Source organism: Chiloscyllium plagiosum, unplaced genomic scaffold, assembly GCF_037043375.1.
Source record: "Chiloscyllium plagiosum isolate Xiang-an unplaced genomic scaffold, Cpla_swu_hap1 HiC_scaffold_23, whole genome shotgun sequence".
NCBI lineage: Eukaryota > Metazoa > Chordata > Chondrichthyes > Orectolobiformes > Hemiscylliidae > Chiloscyllium > Chiloscyllium plagiosum.
Genome location: NW_028270161.1, coordinates 49,813,032 through 49,826,235, shown reverse-complemented (window position 1 = coordinate 49,826,235; position 13,204 = coordinate 49,813,032).

Here is a 13,204-nt window from a genome sequence, read left to right as displayed (position 1 = left end):
ATTTTTGATCCAGGAGATTATCTAATGGTATTCAATACTCAAGAAGGATAAGCAAACCTTCAACACTTAGTTGCTGGAGGCCATGACACTGAATATCTTTAAAAAATAGTTTTCTAGACACTAAAGATGGGAAGGGTATGGAGACAGCAAGGGAATATGACACTGAGATAGAGGATCAGCCGTAATGGTATTGAATGGTGCAACTGTTTGATGGATCAAATGGCCAATGTTTACTTTTATTTTAGTTACAATGCGGAGGTCAAACCCCTCCTGCTAATTAAACCCAACATCCCAGAAAAGCTCGCCTCACCTTGTATTGTGTGAGTGAGAGAAAGAAAAACCCTTATTTCCACCGTTTAAAGAAAAATTAACGCATTACTTTCCTAACTCTAAAAATTAAACAAAAACCTTTAACAAATCTGTGCCCCTTTTTCTTAACTAATCACGATCTGACCCCAACTCTATTAAAATGCTGCTCCAATAATCCAATTATTAAATGTTAATTAACTTAATCTCTCAAAGACCATATAGTCTCTTATACTGTTTCTTCCATCCTTCCAATTCTGCTGTTTCCTTCCATCCTTCTGATTTTGATGTTGTCTCCCTGTGCCTTCTTCTTACTTTGTACTGTGAGTATGTATAGCTCTAAATTGCCTTCGTACCCTTTAAGTAGATACTGCCTTCTGAGAGAATTTTTTGAGGGTTCTTTCAGATGACATGCTCTCATGTTCGATGAGGAGTTAGCTCTAACCAATTTTCAAAATGCCTTTCCTTTTTACACCCCAAAGAAACTATCCTCTCATTGCTCCGATGTTGTCAATACAATCAAATTCAAATACAACCTGCCTTTAGTACCCTGGGCATAATTTAAATTATTCGGTTAAATTCAAATCCGGTTGCCTTAACATCAAAACACAACCTCAAGCCGATAGTTATATATCATCAATTCTCAACGCTCGCTCCACCTATCAGCTAGTCACAGACACATGTGCTGTCACAATCTCTTACCTCAAAAACACACCTTCTCTCAAAGTGACCATAGACTCTTTCAACTTTGAAAGATATTCAATGTTTCAGTTGACCATTGGATATAGACAGAGCGTGATGATTATTGTTTGGAAAATAATTGTTCAGAGCACATCACTTTTGTTATGTACCAACATTGAGGAATCTACACAGTAAGGTCAGTTGAATCCACTTGGGAACATTGTGTTGTGCAACTTGGAATTAAAGTTGCGTGTGTTTCACATAATATGATTTGATTCTTTAATGTCAGGTCAGATGTCTTTGGTGATGTATGTTAATATTATGCATTGTTGAATTATTTGAAATAATGATAGAGCTAATGTTAAAAATAATTGTAAATGTTCACTCAATTCTAAGCAATGCATTCCCAAACAAGGAAAATTTATCCAAACTAATAAAGAATACAATGGTCTCCCAGTAAAACTGGATGGATATTCACTGTAAAAAAGTCAGACCTTCCCTTACAAAAGGAGAAAGGTATAGGGGTAAGGAGTAGTGGGTGGGATGAGGGTGGAAAATGAGCAGAACATGGTTTCATTAGTTGCAACATTTAAATCAGGAGAGTATGTGGGATGAGGGCAAGATGAAATGTATGGATGAGGGTAAGGTTTGAGTGATTGTTCTCCTCAGTGATCTCAGCCTCACCATCAGCAATACTTGTCTCAATAGTAGCCAGTCCTATCTTCTCCAATGGGATTAGGACATGTTGCTATACCTACGTTGGGAGTCAGTTAGTTCAGGTGGTTGGATGCAAGATTGCAATGCAGAGTGACTCCAACAGCACTGGTTCAGTTCCCATACCAGCTATACATTACCATGAAGGATTCTTCTTTTCAATCTCTCCCCTTGCCTGAGCGTACTAGCCCTCAGGTTAAACCACCATCACCAGTTGTTACTCTCTGAAGAGAGAGCAGCCTAATGGTCCAGTAAAATTATGGCGACTTTACTTACTTACACCAATTAGCTCCTTGCTGCCTCTGATTGTGCTCCAAGAGAAAGGCAAGGATGACAGTAAGTGTTGTGCACTCTATTTGGTTAATATGGTTGTGATAGTTAGGGCTGTTTGCAAGGCAGTTAGCACATGAAAAGATTAACTAACATTACGAGATAAACTCTGCCCATCGGGATATAAAAGACTTTTCCCTGGTAATGCCAGCCAGTGTGATGTGCTGCTCCTTTAACAAGGTTATGTTGTCCTTGGTTTCTCTCAAAGCGGTTGTAAAAAGCAGAGGTTCTAGGATTAGGCTACTTGAGTGTGGCTAACAGATACTGCCTAAGGCAACAATCAGGGAAAAGGACTACTCAGGTTTTTTGAAAAAGCACTTGTACAATGATTTGGAAATGCCAGTGTTGGACTGGGGTGTACAAAGTTAAAAATCACACAACACCAGGTTATAGTCCAACAGGTTTAATTGGAAGCACACTAGCTTTCAGAGCGCCGCTCCTTCATCAGGTGATAGTGGAGGTCACAATCCTAAGGCACAGAATTTATAGCAAATTTTATAGCAAAATTTATACATCATACTGTAAATTTTTGCTATAAATTCTGTGCCTTAGGATTGAGCCCTCCATTATCACCTGATGAAGGAGCGGCGCTCTGAAAGCTAGTGTGCTTCCAATTAAACTGTTGGACTATAACCTGGTGTTGTGTGATTTTTAACACTTGTACAATGAAAGGGGAGTGGCCAGTTCTCCCAGTTCAGGGATTTTTCTAGATTGGTTTAGTTTTAGCAGAGAACCCCAAGAAGCTGCTGGGAAAAAAAGGTTCCATGTTTCAGCCAATGATCCCTGGCTGAACCTCTCTGCAATCTCTCTCTCCTGTAAGAACCTGGGTTTCAATTCACCTTTTTGCCAAGGGGTGTGTTATGGGATGTTGCAGGAAATTGGAACAGCTCTTTATTAAGTCACAGGGGATATCATGTTGGTGGGGTTTTCAAATAGTTGTTATTCTAAATTCTATTTTTTTTGCTTCTGTTTCATTCGGTAGTCTGTGAATAAGTTCGGTTTTGTTCAAAACTGACTGGTTTGACCAGCAGTATCACTCCTAGAATTTCCACCTTACAACTGCTTGAAACAACTGGTAAAGGTAGGATCTGGGCTACCTTCTTGAACTGTTTTGAGGGGGTCTGGCCTGGTTCATAACACCAGTTGTTATGAATTCTCTGTGTTCACCAGAGAATATAGTGTGTTTTGGTGAATATTCTTAGCACAAGTAGCATTGTGCACTTACTCGAGTTGTTCCTCATGTTGCGAAGAAACATTCACATATCTTAGTGTCATGTAAACAGCTATGAAGTATTATGCAATAAACATTTGCTGTTTCATCAAGATTGAGCTCGTCTTTTGTGTAAGATGTTGTTTAGATATTGTTCTCCACATGGTGCCAATATGTAGAACGATTGGAAGTGATTTTACCCAAGACATCTCGGATGGTATCCAACAGTATGAGAGCCACGTGTACAAAGTGTGAGATGTGCGTGTGAGTTTCCGCCAGTGCTAAGTGTCTAATGGTGCAGTGAAGCATGTGACAGTCAGGTGTAAGTCCAGATTGATGGGGATTAGAGGTAGATGAATGGTGGACATGTGGCTCACTGAGGATTGCATGAGGCTAGAAGTGCGTTTAATTGGATATATAGGATTTGAAGATGCAGTCACATGTAATGCCACTGAACTCTTTGCAACACTGCATCCAACTCCACAAGACTTCATTGCTGGTATTGACCTCCTTTGCTATATACTAGCCACTGCCATGACTGCAAGTCTGAAGTATCCCTCTTAACAACATTCTCGAGACATCCAGTGCAGCATCTGAAAACCTTAGAGCCCATTTTCTCCAAGATTGTGCCATTCTTCGATATTACTCAGATCAGGGTGACTTCATGCTCCAGGTACAATGCACCATTCCCCCTTTATCTTTAAGGGGCACTGACCACTAAAAATATTGGACCCTGCTGATACATCTAGCCAATCCATGACATGCTTAATGTTGAAACTGTTAAAATGAGCAGGCAGCACACAGTTGTCATTGTAAACAATAGCTGTGACTTATTATATGCTTTCTGATTTTGGGAGTATCAAATTTAACTCCCCATTATCTTATTCATGAGCGTTTTAAGCTGTAAAATATTAAAGACAGTTTGGAAATCCAAATGAGCGGAGGCAATGGTCTAATAGCATTATCACTGGACTATTCGTCTAGAAACTCAGCAAATGTGATTAGATTCCCTCCACTGTGGAGACAGGCCCTTCAGCCCAACAAATCCACACCGACCCTCCGAAGGGTAACCCACCCAGATCCATTTCCCTCTGACTAATGCAGCTAGCACTATGGTCAATTTAACACACTCACTTCACCTGACCTACACATCTTTGGACTGTGGGAGGAAACCAGAGCAAACCCACACAGACACGGGGTGAATGTGCAAACTCCACACAGACAGTCGCCCTGGAATTGAACCTGGGTCCCTGGCACTGTAAGGCAGCAGTGCTAACCACTGAGCCACCATCCCACCCCTCTGAGCCACTGTGCTGCTCCCACATTGCTGACATTGACCTCCTTTGATCTGGGGATCTGGGTTGAAAACCCATCATGGCAGATGGTGGAATTTGGACTCAATTTTTAAAAATTTCTGGGATTAAATAATTTACTGATGACAATGAAACCCATTGCCAATTGTCAGAGAGAAAAAAAAATCATCTGGCTCACTCATGTCCTTCAGGCAAGAAAATCTGCCTTCCTCATAGTCTGGCCTATTTGTGACTCCAGAGCCAAAGTAATATGGTTGACTCTCAGCTGCCCTCTGAAATGGCGTAGCAAGCCACTTAGTTCAAGGGCAGCTAGGGATGGGCAACAAATGTGGGCCAGCCAGTGATGCCCATGCGCCATATGTGAATAAAAAGAATAATTGGAATAGTATAATTCTAACATTTACTTCTTCTGTAAATTCTTAAGAGAATTGAAAGGGATTAATTAAACATGTTCTTCCATGTTGGAATCTATGCTGACATACCTGCATTATATTTTTAGTATTATAGATGTTTTTCTATTCCATCTTTGAATAAGGATTTCACTTTCTTCCTCCAACTGATAAATTAATTGGTCTATAGTTTCCTGAGCTTGTTCTAAATTCATTTTAAATACAGCTATCATATTAACAATCTATTAGTCTTTTGATACCTTTCTCTTTTCTAAAGAATTTTTATACAGATATAATAGCCCTCTGCTATCTTTTCACTCACCCTTTTAACATGCACTGATGAGACATTATATCCTAAGTGTAATTAGTTTATCAACTGCCCTCTTTCAGTCTTAATTGACTTTTCTTTGTTCTCTTCTTCTTGTGCCATGTCTCAGACAATATTTTTTCATATTCCTGCTGTTTCACTGTCATTACCTGTGACTTTATTGAAAGTGTTGTTTCATAGCTGTGTCCTATCCTGATATTTATTTGTTGTCTTTATGTCAGTCAGAGCCAGATTATTGTCATGGCTGAGACTCTGTCTGCTTGATGACAATGCTTGGAAATCTCTAAAATTCTAAGAAACACACCAAAATTGGCATTTTTATTTTACAAGGGAGGGGCAGGGGTTTCAGGATTTGGATCAGAACATTGTTCCTGTCTGCACCGTTCATGGAAGCAACTTCTACTTAAATCAGGTTTTAGAGAGCTGTGTTCTGGCACTGGATTAGTGCAACGTAGAGTCGTGAAGTCATACAGCATGGAAACAGACCCTTCAGTCCAACTCATCTGCGCCAATCAGACATCCCAGTCTGACCTAGTCCCATTTGCCAGCATTTAGCCCATATCCCTCTAAACCCTTTCTATTCAGATACCCATTTGGATGGCTTTTGAATGTTGTAAATGTAACCGCCTCCACCCACTTCCTCTGGCAGCTCGTTCCATGCGCGCATCACCCTCTGTGTGAAAAAGGGGTGTAGACTGGAGGAACATGCTGGAGCCCCAAGGCAGGATTTCCCGCTAGGCTGCTTCTGGAACTGACAACCATCTGTAACAATCACTCAAATTCCCAATCCAGCCTGCACCCCTAGACAGAAAATGTGAAGGTTGGGCAGCCATTTTTAAAAGGGCAAGCCCGCAGAGTCAAGATTCCTCCTACCTCTGCACGCCCAACACAGGATCAAAGGCTCGGACCATAGAGTCAGGTATGGGTTCAGCCCATTGCAACCATGTCAACCCCCTGCAGAGTAATCCAGCCAGTTTCTTTCCTGAGCTCAGTTTATCTAGTTCCATCAAGAGTCCATCAACTTCCCTTTGAAATCAGTCATTATTTATTTCTCATTTCTTGAGGAGTAGTGACAAGATGTGAACACAGTTCTGAAGTTGGGATCTTGCCAGAGCCTGCCAACAGAAGTGTGATTGGTTAACTATGAACTGAACAACCTGGAGCGAGGAACAAGATACACAGAAGGGATTTGATCTTCACTGGCGCTGGAGCTGTCCCTGTTCTCAGCAATGAAACCCTGAAGAAAACCAGTTCATCTTCTCTTCAGTTGTTGCTGTCAGCTTTGGCTTTTAATTGCAAAATCAGAAACATTGTGCAAATGGACCAGCACCCCTTTGTTTCTTGCAAGCCAATGGAAGCATTTGGAAAAGAGAAACCAGAAAAAAAAACTTTTTCCATCAACAAGAATCAACTCAACAGAATTTTTGTGAAAAAATTCGGAATTATCTTTCCAGCTTTTCCCCTTTGTCCATGTGTTACTTCCCTGTCAGTATGCATTTACAACTATGTCAATATGTAAGGTGTTCATAAGATGATTCAAGTTTAATCAATAGTGTGAGAATCAGAACTCATTCATAAATCAGCCTGAGACAAAGCCTTGGAAACAAGAACAATTTATTACAGCCTTGCAAGTACCGGACGCTTCTGCAATCAAGCAGAAATGCGCGCAAAAACAGAGCATATTAGCTTTCTTATTCAGTTTAAAAGTTGCGGAATCACGCCTCTCTTTTCCCATCCTATCATAAGCCGATTACATCACTTTTTTTTTCTCTAGTTATTTTCTTATCTGGCCATCCTGCTGTCCTTGTATATTTGCATTCTTTGTTCCTTGTTTGTTACAGCTTGTTCTTTTATCCAGTTTCTCTTATCATACAATAAGCTTTATTGTGAAATGCCCCTGCTGCTTCTTTTTGTGGTCAACTATAGCATTTTAAAGTTATTTCCTAGCTTAAAACTATTTTCTTTAAAAGACCCTCTGTATTCATTAATGTCTTAGCCTTAAGTATGCTACATGCTACATGCTACAAGAATTCCACGACCGTTTGTATAATGTCCCACCCCCACAACACCCCACCCCCCCACCTGCAGAAACTACATTTCTAACCTCCCACAATAGTGCTTCATATTGACTGTTTATAACTGTATGCCTGTTGCTAGAGTCTAACTATTTATTAACAAGTAATTCTCATTAATTATAGAAAGCTGGTCTGTGCTTTGTATCAACCTGAAAATCTGGGAAATTGGGCAAGTGTTTTGTACTTACTTTCAAATCTTCTTGGAAAAGCAGGGCTTGGTTTTACAATGTTATTGTAAAATATGTTGAACTGTAAAACAATGACACTTAAAGAGCAGGGGAGGGTAACATTTCAATCCAAAGATTGATCAGCTTTAATCCAGAAAATGATCAATATTAAGAGTGATGACCTCATTGTAATCAATGATGAACACAATGCAAAGGAACGTACCATAAAAAAGTGATGAAATCGCATTTTGCAAAGTGTTGAACTCACTTTATAAAGTAGAGTTCTTACTTTAAAAAGTGATGAACTCTCATCGCAAAATGTAATAAGCTTTTCATGAAGCCATGAACACTCCCTGTAAAAATGATTAACATTTCACTGGAAAATAACTTAGTGCTGAATTCCCATTGAAAATTGATGAACTTTAAGTCTGAAAGGGATGAGGTCTAATTGTGAAAAGTGCTGAACAGTCATGGTTAAAAACTGATGAATTCTTACTTTGAAAAAAGTGATGAACACACAGTGTCAACGCTAATGAATTCTTATTGCAGTAAAGTGATCTCTCCCTATAAAGAATAGATTAACTTTAATTGCAAAAGTGATTAACATTACCTGTTAAAAAGTTCATAAACTCTCACTGTAAAAAAAAGATCAGTTTAGAGGTTCTCATAGTCCAATTTGTCTGAATTTGGATAGACCACCATAAAAGATGACAGACCTTTAAATACGAATTCTGAAACTTAAATTAAGTATGTGTGCTTTTTCATGTTGTTTTGAAATAGATAGAGCTGACCTTTACCAAAAATTGACTAAGTGTCAGTTTTGGAAAGTTTCATGGCAGGTTTCTTTCCATGAGCTCCAGTGGGTTTCCCCGCGCAATTCTCCACAACCTGCCCCAATATGTATGCACCATGGCTCTATGACCTCCTGCCTGTACTATCACGTGCTCAACGTTAGTGATCATTCTGACGGCTACTTGAACCTGTTGGAACTCATGCCAAGTCTAAAGCTCAGCCGTGCATCAGGTTAAGGTGCTGCTTATCACATGGTGGGAGAGCAACTAAAAAGAAAAGCTTCTGATGGCACATAGTTGGAATGGGTGCTACATCATTGGAAACAGTCGAAGCTCATGTTTGGAAACATACTGCTGTTTTACATCTGTCTGATTGGCTATCATTGCAGCTACAAGACTCAAGTTATGCAGGCCACACATTCAACTAACAGTACAGCAAGGAATAGGCCCTTTGGCACACCAAGACTACATTGACACATGTTACCTTTCTAAAGTAAAACCCTTTTGCCTCATTGCAGCCCCCTTCCCTCTATCGCCTGCCTATTCGTGTGTCTGTCAAGATGACACTTAAATGTGACTAATGTATCTGTCTCTGGCTCTAACAATGCAGTCCAGCCCTTTACCACCCTCTGTGTAATAAACCTGCCTCTCACATCCCTTTAAACTTACCCCCTTTTTAACTTAGACCTATTTCCCTCAGTAACTGACAATTCCAACTTGGGGGATAAAAGATTCTGACCCTCTATTTGATCCTTGCTTCTCGAAATTTTGTAATCTTCTTTTAGGCTGTCCCCTCAAATTTTGACATTCAAATGAAAACAAACCAAGTTTGTCCAATCTCTCCACATGGCTAATATCCTCCAAAGCAGGCAACATCCATATTTCAGTACACTCTCAAAACCCTTCATATCTTCAGATAGTGTGGCAACTGGAACTCAACACAATATTTTAAATGGGGTCTAACTCCATTCAGCTGTAATGTGACTTGCCAATTTTTATAATCTGACTGATGAAGGCAAGAGTGCCATATGCATTCTTAACCACCTTACCCACTTGTGTCACCACTTTCAGGGAACCGTGGACTTATACACCTAGATCCTTCTGTATGTTATGCTACTAAGGGTTCTGCCATTTACTACATACTCCCCTGCGGCATTAGACCTTTCAAAATGCATCACTTCGCATTTATCCAGATAAAACTCCACTTGCAATTTCTCCACCCAAGTCTCCAACCCGTCCATTTCCTGCTCTATCTTCTGGCAATCCTCCTATCTGCAACTCCCCCAGTCTTTGTGTTGTCTGCAAATTTACTCATAAAGTTAGCTACATTCTCCACCAAATCATTTATATGCATTTCAAACCCCCACGTTCGCTCTGACCGACATCTTTCCTCAGGTATTTATCCTACTGTTCACCCCCATGTTCACTCTGACTGACCCCCCCTTCAGGTATTTATCCTACTGTTCACCCCCATGTTCGTTCTGACTGACCCCCCCTCAGGTATTTATCCTACTGTTCACTCCCATGTTCGCTCTGACTGACCCCCCTCCCCCTCAGGTATTTATCCTACTGTTCACCCCCATGTTCTCTCTGACTGACCCCCCCTTCAGGTATTTATCCTACTGTTCACCCCCATGTTCGCTCTGACTGACCCCCCCTCAGGTATTTATCCTACTTTTCACCCCCATGTTCGTTTTGACTGACACCCCCCCACCTCCTCAGGTATTTATCCTACTGTTCACCCCCATGTTCACTCTGACTGACCCCCCCTCAGGTATTTGTCCTACTGTTCACCCCCATGTTCGCTCTGACTGACCCCCCCCCCCACCTCCTCAGGTATTTATCCTACTGTTCCCCCCCATGTTTGCTCTGACTGATCCCCCCTCAGGTATTTATCCTACTGTTCCCCCCCATGTTTGCTCTGACTGACCCCCCCTCAGGTATTTATCCTACTGTTCACCCCCATGTTCGCTCTGACTGACCCCCCCACCTCCTCAGATATTTATCCTACTGTTCCCCCCCATGTTCGCTCTGACTGACCCCCCCCGCCTCCTCAGATATTTATCCTACTGTTCCCCCCCATGTTCGCTCTGACTGACCCCCCCCACCTCCTCAGATATTTATCCTACTGTTCCCCCCCCATGTTCGCTCTGACTGACCCCCCCCGCCTCCTCAGATATTTATCCTACTGTTCCCCCCCATGTTCGCTCTGACTGACCCCCCCCACCTCCTCAGATATTTATCCTACTGTTCCCCCCCATGTTCGCTCTGACTGACCACCCCACCTCCTCAGATATTTATCCTACTGTTCCCCCCCCATGTTCGCTCTGACTGACCCCCCCCCCCCACCTCCTCAGATATTTATCCTACTGTTCCCCCCCATGTTCGCTCTGACTGACCCCCCCCACCTCCTCAGGTATTTATCCTTCTGTTCACCCCGGGTTTGCTCTTACTGACTCCCACTCCTCAGGTATTTATCCTGCTGTTCACCCCCACGTTTGCCCTCCTTCACTCAGTTGCTGCTACTGACACCATTCAGACTGACCTCTTTGTGCTATCCCATCTTAGAACCCTGTGTAAGGAGTCCTACTCTTTCCCTAATGCCCAGATAACAAAACATCATCTTGTCGTTCAATGTGGGAGCATCTGACAGTGGTTGAAAATGTTAACCTTATTGAACAACAGCAAAAGCATTATGTTTTGGGAACAAACGTGAACCACTTGCCTTTTAAGCAACAATTCTACAATGAATGATCACTGCACCCAGCTCACTTCTATTGGATGTCAATTAAGAGTTGCCTCGATTGCCTAGCTACTCTTTCATGCTGAAATTGATGTTCTTCCAACTCAATGTCCTCACCTTGCCCCCTCCCTTGTAAGATTGCTGCCTTTGTCCCAACTCTTCAAAGTCCATCACCTTCCCTCTTTGTCTGCTCCAGTTGTGCAGAGGTCAGCATGCTGAATGTCTCGAGTGTATTACAGAACATACCCCTCCCGACAACCACTCCTAACACACGTGGATCTTTGAAATCTGTGAGCTAAGTAAAAACTCAGTTTAGTCATAACCTTGATGGCTTCTGGGATAGGATGCAGGACCCCAATCTCATCCAGTGGTGAGTACAGTTCTGTGACTGTGTCCTCAGGATGCCCTCAGCCTGTGGCGGCATTGTACCTTGATCATTTGGAGGAAACGCATCAAAGATGATGAATACTAGGCCTCCTGTATCGCCTCTGCGTCCTGAGAGGTCCTTCCGCTATGATCCCCTTATGTGATGGCTGTTGCCACTGAGGGTTGTTGCTGACCCTGGAGTTTCCTTTTCCACCTCTCTGTGCATTTGTAGCATTGTGGCCACACTGACAATGACCCTAACGTCCCAATGAGTTTATGTGGCAAGTATCAGAACCAGAACTGGTCCTTAATAATGTATGTAATTAACATTCACATCACACACAGATGACAGTTTAGTCTGGAGGACTCCAACAATGAAGGAGCCAATGGAATGCTTGGACGCGAACCTCTGACATAGGGTATCTTATTCTAATATGTGCAGCACACTCTATGCTGGAAGTATGATTGGAGATTATAACTGAAGACTTCACCTTTCCCATCGACTGAGAAAGGCGTCATTGCACACAAGAGCACATTGGTGAATGCTTACAGTTCAAGGCGAAAGGAATTCAGCTCCATGCCTCTGTGATCTTAGATTGTCTTTGTGAATTGTGACCTGCAGGTGCCATTTTTAAGATCACCTGTGATTCCTTCTGCTTCACAGAAATGGCTGTGATCAACCTGTAATCCCAACAACATACTGAAGATTAACTGTGACCAGGATTTGTATCCCACATAATTGGATACCCCACACATTTCACCTGCATGGGGCCACGATTATACATGACTTTAACCTGTACTGTGTAAGTGTCTGGTTAATGCACTTGCCCCTTGAAGGGCCTCATATCACTCACAAGTACAGACTGTGTGCTCAGACAGGAAATACACTGACTCCACCTATCTCCAGATGTGGTTGTATCTAATTTCCATTTCCAGTGTGCATTTGTGATTAGGATAAGGACAGAAGACCAATGCTGGTCACCTGAGTCATAGGTTCGGCCTGAGGGATTGCCAGGTTCTTCCTGGCACTTCCTGTCACCCCCATCAATACTGATCTTCCATACATTCCCATACAATTCTTTCATTTGGCTTTTGTCTCCCAGCATCACCCTCTGAGCCCCAGTCCTGCAGCTTAGCGACTCCAGTCACCATGCTCTGCTGACCTCCCAAAGCCAGTGTAATTACAATGATAGATAACCCCTCTTTTAGCAGTACCCAAGGCCACTAATGTACCATCATCTTTAATCGTTACACACTGCATTGCTCTCCTCTGTCTTCCCAATTTCAACCCACTCTGCATCTCAGCACATTTCCTCCAATCTCCGCGATTGACTTCCCCAGCTTCCAAACCACTGCAGTTGCCCATGGTAACATAACTTGACTTTCAGTACAGAGTTCCAAGACTGACTGTGGCCCACTGTGTTTCACTGACTAGGATGGGAGCCCTGACTGCACCTCAGACTGATCTCTGGGCAGCTCCCCAACTGACTTACTCTGACTCCATAGACTGGTTGGATTGGACTGAGGGCCTGTTCACAGCTAACTCCCCGACTACCCGAGGCATCCCACTGACTGTGTCCGGTCCCCTGCTCGGAAATTGGATGCTGTCCTTGGCTGTTTGAGGCAGAAACACAAGTGACCACAGCCTCCTTTGATTGACCGAGGACCAGACCCCTCAGACCTTGAGACATGACCATTTGGATGCAGCAGAAACAGTGTGCCTTTGTGTTCCATGTTTACAGCTGGTAAATGCTGCACAGGTGATACTAATGTGGCACAGTGCCACGTAGA